This window comes from Procambarus clarkii, chromosome 40 (genome assembly GCF_040958095.1).
Source record: "Procambarus clarkii isolate CNS0578487 chromosome 40, FALCON_Pclarkii_2.0, whole genome shotgun sequence".
In the NCBI taxonomy this organism is placed as follows: Eukaryota; Metazoa; Arthropoda; class Malacostraca; order Decapoda; family Cambaridae; genus Procambarus; species Procambarus clarkii.
Genome location: NC_091189.1, coordinates 413,629 through 430,687, shown reverse-complemented (window position 1 = coordinate 430,687; position 17,059 = coordinate 413,629). Strand labels below are relative to the sequence as shown.

At 41.7% G+C, this 17,059-nt stretch overlaps 2 non-coding genes across 2 annotated transcripts; one reads left to right on the top strand and one right to left on the bottom strand.

Moving 5' to 3' along the window:
- Positions 1–2,236: 2,236 nt before the first annotated feature.
- On the bottom strand, positions 2,237–2,320 carry TRNAL-CAG (transfer RNA leucine (anticodon CAG)). The gene has a single exon. It is a non-coding gene; the product is annotated as a tRNA-Leu (tRNA).
- Positions 2,321–7,790: 5,470 nt separating this feature from the next.
- Positions 7,791–7,872, top strand: TRNAL-AAG (transfer RNA leucine (anticodon AAG)). The gene has a single exon. It is a non-coding gene; the product is annotated as a tRNA-Leu (tRNA).
- Positions 7,873–17,059: the final 9,187 nt, after the last annotated feature.

Sequence of the window (17,059 nt, the reverse complement as noted above, 5' to 3'; positions counted from 1 at the left end):
GGCTGCTTCTTGATATTTTTCGTATCTTTTCCCAAACTTCAACAAGTGATGTTTGCTCTTTTATACTTTGTAGAAACTCTTCCCAATGTTTATTACGTATGACGTTGCTCATGTCTCTCACTTCTCAATTTTCGACAAGAAATGCATGTAAATCTTCTTGTGATTTGGTTCGTTTGTTGGTATCTCCAAGCTGCTTTACTCGTTCATGTTCATTAACAAGGACCCACTTGGGTGGTGGAGGGTGTTGTCCACCTCTGCTAGGCCCACGGCTTGTTCCCCCATAAGTCCACTACGGGCTCACCATAGCCCGTGCTGCTTGGAACTTTTTGTTCCAGGTAGCGAATCTTTAACAACAACAACATTGTTCCCCCAACACACCCATGTGTCGTAATAGGTAGTAACTGTATCAACTAGGTCTCTGGAGAAGGCCTGTACATTCGTTATTGTGCAATATGTTCTGCCCGAAACGCTGCGCGTATTAGTGGCTTTACAAGATTGTAAATACTATGCTATGTATTCTCACAAACCCAGTGTACCTTCTTGTATATAAATAAATAAATAAATAAATAAATAAATAAATAAATAAATACTGATACACCTTTGAAATACAGTTAATAAAGCGATCATGCACACCATATGGGGATACCCATTTTCCGTCTCTGATATCTACTAGGTACATATCACACTATAGTGTACCTCATATGAAGCAGAAATTACAAAGTGTTCGCTAACCGAGTGATTTATACTAACGAGCAATCCATACTACCCTGCACGAGGTTGCTATACCCCCATTTCATAATCAAGTCTGCCTCCCAATAAATGAGTTTGGGTACCAACGAAGCGTCTAGACAAAGACCCCCAAAGGTACCAGTATATCCAGCCCCCCCTCCCCTTCACCCTCCCCCCCACCTGAAGTACCTGGTCTAGACGGGAGGGGCGGGGGAGACCGAGGTAACAAGCACCCATAAGGACACTCTGCGGGGTCAGTCTAACTCTGCTGCGTCAGACAGGAGATTGACTGAAGACAGACAAGCAAGCAGACAGAAAGATGCGGCGCAGATAGACGAAATCTTATCATCCTACACGCAGCGTTTTTGAGATTCATAGACAGTCGAGCAAGCAAAACAAATTATTGCAATCTGCGACGTTAGGCCATGAGTACAACAAATAAAACAAAACAAATTGTCTAAAAACCCTCAAATATCAAAATGTCTTTTTTGTTGTTGCGTTGCTGTTGCAAAAGGTATTAATATTGCGAAAGCCCCCCCCCCCAATCGCCCTCATTCGCCGAGTGTTCCATGACCCAGCAACACTGTCTGTAGTATATATATATATATATATATATATATATATATATATATATATATATAAATATATATATATATATATATATATATATATATATATATATAATGTTTTTTATCATCTCGAAATAACTAAATTTTTAAACTGTATAAGATGTTATTTATTAGTATGTATCCTTGGCCTTGATTTATCACTCAGAATGTTCGGTAATATGTTTATTGTTTGTGATGTGTGTCTATGTATGTATTAACACGTTGTACTGAACGGGGTGAGAATAGCTTGAGCTACCTCATCCCTTTGTGTGTATTTTACCTCAATAAATTTATATAAATTTCAATTGACCTTGACACACTTTCCACATGATGCCACATAGACCACAGACAGAATAGACCACATAGACATACAAGCTAAAGTGCCAGAGATACACTTGTATAGCCAAGTCAAATTTGAGCTGTGACAACATCTTTCAATCTTTTCATTTTTATATTTGCACAATAAAAATGCTGTTAAAACACTATTATCTCAAATATATATATATATATATATATATATATATATATATATATATATATATATATATATATATATATATATATATATATATATATATATATATATATATATATATTAATTTATATTATGATTTCTGTACATGTGTTTTAAGGGGGTAAATTAAATAAATGTATCTGTTCAGTTCTGAGAAATGCACTCGAAGACAGGAATTGATTTTCCAGGATATCCGAAATTCAGTTCAGTAGTGGAGTTTAATCGTCTAAATTAGTGTAAACAACATTACATTATAGTTACTTGTGACTAAGACACCCGGTTCCAGGAGTCAAATGAATGAGCAGTATCTTTAAGGAGCTGGTGTGGGATTCGAACCTATGGCCGGAAAACCGGATAGAGGAAAAAAAAATGACAAAAACACTCGTGTCAGAAGTGGGATTCGAACCCACGCCCGGAAGACCGGACTGCGACCTGAACGCAGCGCCTTGGACCGCTCGGCCATCCTGACTGTGTAAAGTCTGAGAACTATTAGTCATTTTAACTGTATACTTTAAACTAATGACCATTTGGCACAGAGATGGTGTAGCGGAGTCTAACTGCTTTCACAGCGTTATATATAGGTATATAGCTGTATTCAAATATATATACAGCTTCATATATATATATATATATATATATATATATATATATATATATATATATATATATATATATATAGATATAGATATATATATAGATATATAGACAATATATATATAGATATATAGATATATAGACAATATATATATAGACAATATATATGTAGATATAAGACAATAAAGATAAAGACGCTTGGTGCCTGGGGTAAAAGTGCTGCTAGCTTTTTAAAGGAGTTGGGGTCTAAGCTAATCGAAACAACTAGAGACCCCAGAGCTGCCAGTTTTCTTTTTCAGCGCCTTAGTGTGGCAATCCAGAGAGGAAATGCTCACTGCATCCATGGTTCGTGCCCGCTATCTGAGGAGCTGGAGGAGCTATTCAACTTATGACAAGCAGCCTTGTACCCTGTATGTAATCAATATTGTAACTTTTTTTGTGTAATGACATTTTCAAATAAAGTTAGATAAATATACACACTTAACAAAAGAATAGGGGTGGTAGGAGAAGAAAATATCAAAGTGTTCAGTGAGGATCCAAAAGGTCTTCTCTGAGTACTCTTTATTTTCTTCTCTGAGGCTATGGGTCCCTACATTTGCACCAGAGGTGGTACCCCTATATATATATATATATATATATATATATATATATATATATATATATATATATATATATATATATATATATATATATATATATATATATATATATATATATATATAAACACAAATCCAGAAACCCATAGCATCAGGAGAACTTTACATAAAAGACCTGAAATGACTTTAATAATCAATGACTGTAAAAAACAATGTATATACATACACATACAAAATTTGTATTCAAATAATACCCCAATTTTTTTGTTTATAAATACCTATATTATTGCACAATGACAAGCCCATCACACGAAGCCTCATACATCGCGAACCCGTACAGCTTTTAAGGGCGATTCCATCGGCTAAAAACCAAACTGTATTTATTAACTGTACTCCACAGTAATTATCTCCTTCGTTACAATAATATAGGCTTCATGTTACATTGTTTAATTCAGCTTGGCTCTTACTAAGATATCCAAGTTTTTTTAAGCGCTATTTTCTGGAGGAAAGTGTAGTATGGGGACAGATTATGACTGAAATTTAATTTAGTTTAAAATTTAATTTAGTTTATTGAGGTGTGAATACACACAAATACGCCCCCCCCCCTACCGCACGCGCACGCGCACACACACACACACACGCACACACACACACACACACACATGGGAATTGATAGGGTAGATAAAGACAATCTATTTACCACACGCACTAGGGGACACAGGTGGAAACTGAGTACCCAGATGAGCCACAGAGACGTTAGAAAGAACTTTTTTAGTGTCAAAGTGGTTGACAAATGGAATGCACTAGGAAGTGATGTGGTGGAGGCTGACTCCATACACAGTTTCAAATGTAGATATGATAGAGCCCAATAGGCTCAGGAACCTGTCCACCAGTTGACTGACAGTTGAGAGGCGGGACCAAAGAACCAAAGCTCAACCCCCCGCAAGCACAACTAGGTGAGTACACACACAAAACCCGACATGCTGCTATTTTAAGTCCTAAAAACTCGAGAAGCCCCAACAGCGCTTAACACGCCTCTAACCAGATGGAACATAACTCCAGCTTTAAATAAAAGACCAAAAAAATACAAATAATAACTTTTACGTATGTCCACTGGAGACCATGTCCTCACGATTTTCCATTCTCCTCAACTCATAATTCTCACTATCCTCACTATCATCTTAATCTCTGTCCTCTCCTCATTTGTTTTACTTTCATCACTATCGGCAAGTTTCACCCCGAATCCTTGGATATTCATTTATTTTTTTAATTTCTCCTATTCTCATTATTCTTTTCTATCTCCACTACTCTTGCCATTCTTGTTATCCTCTATGCTCCTTTTTTATTGGTTTCCATTTTATCCTCAATATTCTTTTTATAATCACTATTCTCTTCATATTCACTAATCTCTTTCACCCGTCACTATTCCTTTTTCTTCACTATTCATTTTAGACCTTACTAATCTTTTATGACATTCATTGTTGTCCTCTATTCTTTTTTTATCAAGGATATTCTTTATATATTTACTAACTTCACTGTATTCATTTTCCTCACAATTTTGAGGCTATTAGTGACTCTCCTCATTTTTCTCATTACTGCCTGCTGGCATCCTTATATTTTGAAATATTGATTTTCTTCTTGTTCTTAGGATTCTTTCTTTCTTCCTTCCTTCTCTTCTTCACTTCTCTTCTCACTATTCTTCTCCTTATCATCCTCTTCTCCATATTTTACCTCGACTTGTTTTTTTTAATACTCGACTACGACAGAAGCCTTAAGACACTACGTGGAAGCCCTTCTCCTGTTCCATCCTTTCCCTCCTTCACTACTTCATTCCCATCTCCCTGTTCTGTTTCTTTCCTTTCTCCTTTCCACCTTTCTCTGGCTCTTCCCTCATTTCCTCCTTTCAGTCGTCTCACTCTCTCTCCCTTCCCCCTTCCTCTCCCTCTTCTTTCCCTCCTCTCTCATCCTTTCTCCCTTCTCTCCTTCCCTCCCCTCCCTCCTTCCTTGCTCTATCATCAATACGTTACTTCCCACATCCTTACAGTGAGTCAGAGACACAGAGAGACTCAGAGCTCTCATTTATTTCATGAGAATGTACTCTCTCTCTCTCTCTCTCTCTCTCTCTCTCTCTCTCTCTCTCTCTCTCTCTCTCTCTCTCTCTCCCTCTCTCTCTCTCTCTCTCTCTCTCTCTCTCTCTCTGGCAGCCGCTGTATGTCTCTGACTCTGTCCCTGATTCTGTCAGTTTCTGTCTCTCTCTCTCATAATTGATCTGATAAAAATCATCATCCGAATTTGCCTCACAGAAATTTATAAATACAAGAAACAACATCTAAATTTACCCTCTTCACTGTGACAGGTGTTGCTGTCTATGTACCTGTCTGTCTCTCTCTGTGCCCGTTGCCTGTTCTCTGTCAGTCTCTGAGGACAGCAGCTATAGCAGCAGTCATGGGTTGCGGTATGGACACGTTTTAGACCCGAAGGGGCAGTATGAGAGGGAATGCCTTGATTGTAACCATGATATATGTTCTTCAGCCTACAGTTTAGACCTATTGTCTTATGTATGACCCTCTGTCCTGCGTGACAGTGAATACCAGCATTATCCTCACTTTAATAAGGCTTTATCAAAATCCTCAGATTAGGGAAAATTGTAATTAATTTTGTCAATAAAGATGTTAATAATAATAATAATAATAATGTAGTGAGGGCTGACCCTCAGGGGGTCAAGGGGTCAGGGGACTATGGTGGTAGTAGACCCTGTGTTGATGACATCACAAACATCAAATACATGCTATTACAAAGTATGATAGACTTTTTCATTTTATTTTGCAGAAATCAGTGCATAATGTTTTATAATATACTAGGAAAAACACAGTTTTTTTAATTAATAATCCCGGGTTCAGTTAATATGATATTCCATGAAGCGTCAGGGAATTCCTGTTTACACTGTGTTGAGTGACACTCGTTTCCCCTTGTAGCAACCCCAATCTAACCATGTTAGGCATGTACCCCACAGGAACCCTGGTGCAAAGATGGGTGAAGCTGGACTAGGGAGACCTGGCTGTCAGACACTATTGTATAATAATATATTCTATTACGCCTACCTTTTTATGATTGTTGCACTAAGTGCATTATTTTTATTAAAGGAAATTTTCTTGTAATAATCTGAAATCAGTTATACATCATTTGCATTACAGACGCATATATTAACATTATTTTACGAATCCTGTTTCACTGAAGCGCTTAACAACATGATGAGTACATCACATACTATATATAACTCACCCTTCACATCCACCAACTCATCCTTCACCAACTATCTCATCAATCACCCACTATTATAGCTCTCTGGCTTTCATTTATGCTCCTGCTTCTCTGTATTCTCATTCCCCCTACTATATACTTCATCTACTTCTCTTCCTTCTCCTCCTCCTCCTCTCACTCATCACCGAGGGAAGATGGGGATCATCACACAAGCCTGCAAGGTGCCTCATCTGCCTCTTTCGCTTCAGCAACTCATCTCGTAGCCCCTCACCCATCTTGTAGCCCCTCACCCATCTTGTAGCCCCTCACCCATCTTGTAGCCCCTCACCCATCTTGTAGCCCCTCACCCATCTCGGAACGACACGAGTCTCGCTGTCGTCGACACGCGTCGTCACCTGACACATAGCGTGGGTGACACGCGTCGTCACCTGACACATAGCGTGGGTGACACGCGTCGTCACCTGACACATAGCGTGGGTGACACGCGTCGTCACCTGACACATAGCGTGGGTGACACACGCGTCGTCACCTGACACATAGCGTGGGTGACACGCGTCGTCACCTGACACATAGCGTGGGTGACACGCGTCGTCACCTGACACATAGCGTGGGTGACACACGCGTCGTCACCTGACATATAGCGTGGGTGACACGCGTCGTCACCTGACATAGCGTGGGTGACACGCGTCGTCACCTGACACATAGCGTGGGTGACACGCGTCACCTGACACATAGCGTGGGTGACACGCGTCACCTGACACATAGCGTGGGTGACACATGCGTCGTCACCTGACACATAGCGTGGGTGACACATATTCTGTCCTCTAAACGAGACACATAATTTAAGTATTTGGTCCAGAAATGAACTAATTTGGAGAGAACTGAAGTGGTTATGACTTAATTGAAGTAGTTAGGATAGAATTGAAGTAGAAGCCAAATTAGGGGTCAATAGCAGGGAATTTAAATTAATTAATAATATTACAGAGAACGACTCGCACATTTTTATACCGCTGTAGTCGTCTATAGAGATAGCACTGTATCCTGGCGTTTTGAAATGCTGTATTATACCTTATGGTTATACTCGTATCATTCGGGACATCAATACAACTGATGTGGGATGTAAATCATCCTGGGTTTAGTAGTGTTGAAGTATACTGAGGTTTACCTTGTGTTTTTAGTGAGTCCGTCGGGTGGTTTATGTTGTAGTATATCCTATGGTTCGTATATGTATTTGTGAGTTCTGTTATTGGTCGTCCTATAGTTTGTACATTCTTCGTTCAAGTTTTTATTAATTTATTGAATTTTTTATTTATATATACAAGAGTTCTAACATTCTTATAAGTGTGTCGTATTTAAGTGTATCAGTAAAGTGCGTTATTCGTTTGGGGCAACATAATTGGTATTGAACTGTTGAAGGATGCTAGTCTCTAGGATGAGGAGATTTAAAGATGTTTCTCACTATGTTCCTCAGTGATAACTTATTTTGTAGGTAGCGTGGCCGAGCGGTCTAAGGCGCTGGTTTAAGGCACCAGTCTCTTCGGAGGCGTGGGTTCGAATCCCACCGCTGCCAGAGTTTTCATATTCATCTCACATATTTCACACACTATTTCATATTCACGTGGAAATCAGTTTCTAAAACCTATTATGTGCCTGCATCACATTTCCCACTACCACCTATGGGATGATTATGGGGCCCACTGCCCCCATGTAGTATGGGTATGGGGCCCACTGCCCCCCCTAGGGTATGGGTATGGGGCCCAATGCCCCCTTAAGGTATGGGTATGGGGCCCACTGCCCCCCTAGGGTATGGGTATGGGGCCCAATGCCCCCCTAAGGTATGGGTATGGGGCCCACTGCCCCCCTAGGGTATGGGTATGGGCTTTATAATATATAAACAAAATCAGATCTATGCACGTACATTGTGCACAGACCGGATTATGTTTATAGTGATTTGTACTAATCAAATCAAATTGTAATTTGATTTCCAGCACATTAAATCGACATTGTTTACCTATGTCATGCATAGTTCCTTGAAAGAAAAGCTAATCTGCAAGTTTGGAGGTTCCATGTAGTATGTTTGGCTACAACCTAAATGACATTTGTCGCGTTTTCAATCATTTACGATTTGCAGCGTGTGCATTTACGTTATGCAACGTGTTCATTTACGTTATGCAACGTGTTCACTTACGTTATGCAACGTGTTCATTTACTTTATGCAACGTGTTCATGTTCACAGGGTTTCCATTTACAAATTATTAATTGCACACAAGAACGAATAACATATATATATATAAATTCGACTAAATTTATGTGTAAAGGGTTTTTATTTAATGTTTGCAGAATCGGATTAGAAGTCAAACAAAAAAAGTTTGCTTTTGTATTTTAATGTTTGTCAGCGTACTAACATTCTTGTTAGTATTGTTAGGTGGTAGAGATTCTAACACCGTATTTCATCCTATTTCTGTTTGTAGCGTATTCGTAGTCGTGGCCTTCCTGTGTACTCACTCACCTAGTTGTACTCACTTAGTTGTTCTTGCAGGGGTTCATTGGCTCTGGCTCATTGGTCCCGCCTTTCAACTGTCAATCAACTGGTGTACAGGTTCCTGAGCCTACTGGGCTCTATCATATCTACACTTGAAACTGTGTATGGAGTCAGCCTCCACCACATCACTGCCTAATGCATTCCATTTGTCAACCACTCTGACACTAAATAAATTCTTTCTAATATCTCTGTGGCTCATTTGGGCACTCAATTTCCACCTGTGTCCCCTAGTGCGTGTGCTCCTTGTGTTAAATAGCCTGTCTTTATCTACCCTATCAATTCCTCTGACTATTCTTGTACGTGGTGATCATATCCCCCTTAACTCTTCTGTCTTCCAGCGACGAGAGGTTTAATTCCCGTAGTCGCATGCTTTATTGGCATACGTCAGACCCATTAATACTGTCAAATGGACTTTGATGAATTAACGTTTCAACTTTCTTCCCAGGGTACAAAAAAAAGCATAATAAATATACAAAAGACTTGTGCTACGCTGTTCTGTAGAACAAAACATTTCTTACGCTATAATGAACATACGCCACACTCACTACGCTGTATTATAGAGCATCATTAAGGAAAACGTTCTATAAAACATACAAGAAGCGATTTGTGATACAAAAGTTGGCTAGTACTTGAAAGCGCAACACTCCAAAGTTATAAGTTCTTCCTAAAGCAAAATAACGAGAAATACAGTCATTAAAACACGATGCAAGCGGCGGAGAACATTTATTGTTCAAACAGAACAGGAAACTCGTTGTGTTTGCTTTAACTGCTTTAATTTGTTTTGATGTAAACAAATGAAACTTTCGTCTGTTATTCGTACAGTGTACACAGCGAAATGTTCACTATCTTGCTGATAACAGCCGACGAGAGAGAGACGGAGAGAGAGAGGGAGAGATAAGGTGAACCGGATGAAAGAAGGCAGAACTAAACTGAAACGTTAAGTCTTATGAATTAAACAAAACACTTGCACTCAGACGCATGCACGCACACACACACACACACATGCACACACACGCACGCCACAGGTCGATATCACGCCAAACCTGTCTCCTGAAGCCCCACATCAAGAGGATTTCATCAGCGGCATATGCCAGGTTGGCCAACATAAGAACTGCCATTAGAAACTTGAGTAACCAATTATTTATAACCTCGAATTCCACATATATAAGACCAATCCTGAAGTATGCAGCTAAAGCGTGGAGTTCATATCTAATCAAACACAAGACTAAATTTGAGAACGTTCAAACGTATGCCACCAGACTAATACCCGAGCTGAGGGGTACGAGCTACGAGGAGAAACTACTGGAACTAAACCTCACGTCGCTGGAAGAAATAAGAGTTAGGGGAAACATGATCACCACATGCAGGATTCTCAGAGGTCTTGTCCTTACAAGGACAAGGCTAATAGTACTGTGCTTTAGAGATAGTTTGGGAAACTCTCCCTCACAGTGCACTGCTTGAACAGGTGGAATGAACTAGAGAAAGCAGTGAACACTGACTCCATTCACAGTGTCAATAAAAGATACAAGAAAGTAGGATAGGGAGTCATTACTTCAGGTCAACGCAAGCTTAAAAAGCGGGGCCCAGAAGCTGAAGCAACAGCTTCACTTGATATGTGACAATAGAGGCTGCGCATCCTTACACACCCGGCTCAACTCAGCTGACCTAAGCCAACACCACTGGTACATGATGTTTGCCAACTCGAGAGATAAGTGGCCCGGATGTTGACACCACTGTGGTGAAGTTACGACACACTTCCACTGTGGTCTCCAGCCTCCAACGTAGACTCGAGTCCCTCAGTGTCCTCTACAACCTCTGTTGTCATTCAAAGTGGTCTCCAGTCATCTGTCGTGGCCTCTTGTCATGGCGTCTTGTTGTGGCCTCTTGTCGTGGCCTCTTAGTCCTTCAAAGTGAACTCTATCACCTTCTTGACCACGAGCCTTCTACTGTGACTTTCCTGATTCAAATCTTGATCTACCATGATCTATTAGAACTCTCATGAGAGCCAAGCCCCTCAGATCTCCACTGTTACCTCCTGACTATCACTTCGGCTTCCAATTCTTCAGGGCTTCGAATCCCGTTCTTCAGTCCGGCTTCGTGTCCACTTCGATGCCTTTCTTCTATTCGTGGTCTTTGGTCTATCAACTATGGCTTAAAGTCTTCGATCAGTGCCTTCGGCCATCCAATCGTGGTCTTCGGTCGTCCAATCGTGGTCTTCGGTCGTCCAATCGTGGTCTTCGGTCGTCCAATCGTGGTCTTCGGCCATCCAATCGTGGTCTTCGGCCATCCAATCGTGGTCTTCGGTCGTCCAATCGTGGTCTTCGATGTGAACTTGAGAATTGTACCTTGTTCTTCAGCCTCCCAGCTCTATTTCGTGACCTCAAGCTTTCGGAAAAATAGTAGTTTGAAGCTATGTCAGCAGGAGAAAGAGGCTGTGGGAGAGGCCAGACCTATTGATGAATAATAATAGGTGAAAAAAGGTGGATGAAAAGAGCAAAAGGGCGAAAGAGAATGAATGAGAATGAGATAAATAAGCGAAAATGATGAATGAATAGAGGAGAAAGCAGTAGAAAACACGAGGAAGAAGAAAAAAGAATATGAAAAAAAGATGAAAGGCAAATGAATAGTAATGGAGAACAATACAGGAGAGGAGAAAGTGAATAATATAAATAAAAAAGTAGGGGAGAGGCATGTGGTGAGGCTGAGCATCAGAGGTCCCCCTGGAGGCTTAATTAAAACAGATACTTCATCTCTAGTAAAGATATAACGAGGGAGGGGAGGTCCCTCATACTAACACCTGTCATGGCCACCTGGTGCCGGTCCCTGGGATCAGTGTCCCAGCCTCTCAAATCTCTAATCGGGTCTCGGAGCTTGATTGACATGTCTGGTCAATCAGGCTGTCCGTGTCAGTGACTTCCTGTCCTGTGGGAGGTATCACAGCACGGTTGATCAAAGTTTTCAAAAGGAATAGAATTGGAAACTGTATTCGTAACAACTTATTAATTAATTCAATAATAACTGGACTAAAAACAGATGACCAGCAAACAAAATAAAACTTAAAATTTTGGCATAAATTAGATGTCATTTAGCTTACAAAACTTAAGCCCCCCCCCACCTCCCCCGGCAGACGAACGGAAGAGCTTGCCCAATCTGTTTCTAGAATCCTCAAGTTGATTCTTCACTTCCTTCCCTGACTGCTTGAAGTCTCTCAGTTCAATTGCGTCTTGTAACACCGGGGCTCTGGGAAGGTCTCAGGTTTTAGCTTAAAACACTTCCCGGAAGGTTTTGTTTAGTGTCCCACGTATATCCTTGTCGTTTTCTGTTTAGTTCCCACACACAATGTTTAGTCTCCCTGCTTGATCGTTTCCAGATATTTTTGCTGGTAAATCGTATAGTGTTGTCATGGTTACTATTTAGCTTTGCGTGCGTGTGCGTGTGTGTGTGTGTGTACTCACCTAATTGTACTCACCTAATTGTGCTTGCGGGGGTTGAGCTTTGGCTCTTTGGTCCCGCCTCTCAACCGTCAATCAACTGGTGTACAGATTCCTGAGCCTACTGGGCTCTATCATATCTACATTTGAAACTGTGTATGGAGTCAGCCTCCACCACATCACTTCCTAGTGCATTCCATTTACTAACTACTCTGACACTGAAAAAGTTCTTTCTAATGTCTCTGTGGCTCATTTGGGTACTCAGCTTCCACCTGTGTCCCCTTGTTCGCGTCCCTCCAGTGTTGAATAGTTCATCCTTGTTTACCCTGTCAATTCCCCTGAGGATTTTGTAGGTTGTGATCATGTCCCCCCTTACTCTTCTGTCTTCCAGTGTCGTAAGGTGCATTTCCCGCAGCCTTTCCTCATAACTCATGCCTCTTAGTTCTGGGACTAGTCTAGTAGCATACCTTTGGACTTTTTCCAGCTTCGTCTTGTGCTTGACAAGGTACGGGCTCCATGCTGGGGCCGCATACTCCAGGATTGGTCTTACATATGTTGTGTACAAGATTCCTGAATGATTCCACAGGTGTGTGTGTGTGTGTGTGTGTACTCACCTAGTTGTACTCACCTAGTTGTGTTTGCGGGGGTTGAGCTCTGGCTCTTTGGTCCCGCCTCTCAACCGTCAATCAACAGGTGTACAGATTCATGAGCCTATCGGGCTCTGTCATATCTACACTTGAAACTGTGTATGGAGTCAGCCTCCACCACATCACTTCCTAATGCATTCCATTTGTCAACCACTCTGACACTAAAAAAGTTCTCTCTAATATCTCTGTGGCTCATTTGGGCACTCAGTTTCCACCTGTGTCCCCTTGTGCGTGTTCCCCTTGTGTTAAATAGACTGTCTTTATCTACCCTATCAATCCCCTTCAGAATCTTGAATGTGGTGATCATGTCCCCCCTAACTCTTCTGTCTTCCAGCGAAGTGAGGTTTAATTCCCGTAGTCTCTCCTCGTAGCTCATACCTCTCAGCTCGGGTACTAGTCTGGTGGCAAACCTTTGAACCTTTTCCAGTTTAATCTTATCCTTGACTAGATATGGACTCCATGCTGGGGCTGCATACTCCAGGATTGGCCTGACATATGTGGTATACAAAGTTCTGAATGATTCTTTACACAAGTTTCTGAATGCCGTTCGTATGTTGGCCAGCCTGGCATATGTGTGTGTGTGTGTGTGTGTGTTTACGCATCTAGTTGTGCTTTCGGGGGGTTGAGCTTCGGCTCTTTGGTCCCGCCACTCAACTGTCAGTCAACCGGTGAACAGATTTCTGAGCCTATTAGACTGTATCATATGTACATTTGAAACTGTTGATTTGGAATTTAAAACACGCATTGTGTGTGTGTGTGTGTGAGTGTATGTGCGTGCGTGCATGCGTGTGGCCTTGTCAAGCCGTCATTTCTCCTTTCAGTAATTGGTCATATTTCTTATTTATACGCCTTTAAAAGATCGCTTCCTTAGAGACATCGTCATCGGGAAGTTACAGCTACAGACACCAATAGTCTGGTTGTCCCGATAAGCACACAGATAACCTTTTAAGACTACATGGAGGCTTCAAGACTACATAGAGACTTTAAGACTTCATGGAGGTTTTAAGATTACATGGAGGCTTTAAGATTACATGGAGGCTTTAAGACTTCATAGAGGCTTTAAGACTTCATGGAGGCTTTAAGACTACATGGAGGCTTTAAGACTTCATGGAGGCTTCAAGACTACATGGAGGCCTACACGACAGAGCGTCGTTGCTGTGTCCTTACAACCATTGACAGCAAACTACTTCTATATCCCCTACCATCCATGTCGTTACACCTTGCTACTAACGACCTCAAAACACCGTTTTTGACCTAAGCACTGAAGAACAGCGCCATAGCGGACTCTGACGTACCCCCCCCCCTCCTCTTCAGACGTAAACATGTACGTCTCAAACTCCTTCATTTCTCACAAATCCGTTAAGGCCCCCTTCCCCCCCCCACAGGGTTATCTGGTCTTGGCGTCACTCTGATATCTACCGGAAGTGACGCCACCAGCGGCCGTCACTCTCCCGGTCCTGAGGACGTCACTTCGTGTTACGTTCTGGAGAAGTGCCTGCTGGTTTCCGTCTTGGCACCCTCCTTCTCTGCGATATGGCAGCCTTCAAGGGCCTGGTTGCCCTCAGGGGCGTGGATTTTCCCTCACGTGTATAGCTGCCCCTCAGCTGTCTAATTTCCTCTCTCAAGGGTATAGTTGAGCTCAAGGGCTTGGGTTGCTCTCCAGGGTGTATACATATCTACTCCTTAAGGGGTCTGGCTCTCCTCATAGGCCTGATTCATCTCAAGGGCCTGATTCACCTCAAGGGCTTGCTGGTTCCCCACCCCCACCTCCTCAAGTAGCGTGCTCAAATGGAGGCACATCTTGAATGAATGGAATTTCAAGTAGGACAACAAAATACTCCTTGTGTACTAAATACTACTACTACTACTATAGGAAAACAAATACTACTTGTGCATTATAGTTTTGACTGGATGTTGTTTATAGTAAATCAACGTTTGTTCGTCTGAGTCTGACTTTTAGAGTCTGAATACTGATGTATGTCAGATGTGGGGGGAGGGGGTGGGGGAAGAGGCACCCCCGTCTTAAGTCCCAATAATAGAATGCACGCAACAAAGAGACTGTGCATGCCACAAATCGACTGTGCACGCCACAAATTGACTGTGCACGCAACAAAAAGAGACTGTGCAAGTAATGTGTTGCTCTGCTCGCTGGAAGTTGGGGAATCGAATCACATACAAATATGATCGGGAGAGATTTGTCACTATATTCGGATGCCAAATCGGCGGTTCTCTTGTTATAAGGAGTTCAGCTTCTCCTGTTTATTCGTGTGGTTATTCACGTGTTTTGGACTAGTAAAACGGATGTTTGCACTGGTACGACTCGTTTTTGAACCATCAAGACACGTGTTTCAAATTCCTCCAGGAATAATGATTGCACCTTCAAGGGCGCATGTTTGTACCTCTAAGACGCATTTCTGCACCTCCAAGACGCATTTCTGCACCTTAAAAGACGCATGTTTGCACCTTTATCTCTCAATTATATACGCTTCTCCTCTCTCTCTCTCTTGTTCGGTACTGATCCCTGATCCTAGATGTACTCATACGAAATCATCACGAAGGCGAGACAAAGAAGTACTCATCATACGCTAAGCACAGGTAAGCATGCAAGCACGTGATCTCAGATCGAACAGCACCCCCTTCTCTCTCTCTCTCTCTCTCTCTCTCTCTCTCTCTCTCTCTCTCTCTCTCTCTCTCTCTCTCTCTCTCTCTCTCTCTCTCTCTCTCTCTCTCCTTCCGACCCTCCTCAAAAGCAATTTCCTCAAACACTCGCGTATACGCAACCCACTTAACGCTGCGGGATTACCGAGATAATATAATCTGAGAACTGGAGAGAGAGAGAGAGAGAGAGCGAGAGCGAGAGAGAGAGAGAGGGGAAGAAGGATGGGGGAGAGGGGGAGCGAGCTTAGCTATGTGAGGCATACACTCACACTCCTACACACACACACACACACACACACTAAAGCACATTCATAGGGGTTAAGCAGCCATTATGGTCAAATTAGTAGTACTGTATTAGAACAAATCCTCTCATTGTTTGCTAAAGAATGCAACTGAAGCTTCACAGCCAATCTCTTTCAATAATCTACAAACGTGCTATTGAAGAGAGGAAAACTACCAGACAGTTGGATGCCTACGAATGTCTTACCAATATATAAGAAGGCGGATAGTCAGGTCAATCACTGAACAAATCTTGTTCGGTGCCAAAGACTTGTATCATTAACATGTCTATTTCTTAATGTTCTACACACACATTCTTAATGAGAAGCCTAGAAGAGCACCTAGAGCAGACACATTGTGTGACAAAGTTTAACTTCAGATTAAAGGAAAAGATGTTTTACCACCTACTAGAGTTCAATAACAATTAAGAAGCCAGAGATAACACAGAAAAGAGAAAGGAAGGACTGACCTGCATCTTTTTTTAATTGCCAAAAAGCCCTCTACACACTGTTTCACACACGACACTACTCTACGAACATGAGAAACCATTTGCAGTAATTGAGAGAGTGCTGAACAGTTTGAAGGAATACCAACCCAACTGGAAACAAATAGTTGTAGTGACACTGGGGAGATGAGAATGGAGAAAAGGAACGACTGTAGTTTCAGAGAAATCACTGCTAGTAACAATGCTGTTTCTCATACACGTTAATGACTCGATCCACCATGGCAATGTTTGTCGATGATGCAAACTGACGCAAAGATATCGCAAAGTATCGCAAAGATATCGCAAAGATATCGCAAAGTATCGCAAAGATATCGCAAAGAAGAAGAATATGATACGAATCAAAACAAAAGGTGAATGAAAATGTTCCAGGTGGAGATGGACTGAAAATTGGCTATTCGACTTTTAACGCGATGAAATTTGTAACTGGGATGAGTTGGTTACAGAGAGAGGATACGATGACTGAAAAAAAAACTAATTGCTCGAGTCTTAAGGAGAAAAATGATCTGGTGGTAGACATAACCCTTAACCCTATCAACAGATCTACACATTATCAGGATAGCATGAGCAGCGTATGCAAAGCTGGTCGAATAATTGTGTATCCTTCAGGCTCTTGCTCAAGGAAGCCTTTAAAACGTTTAAAACGTTCGTGGCTGTAATATGTTTCCCCACGTGGAATCCCCACGTGGAATCCCCAC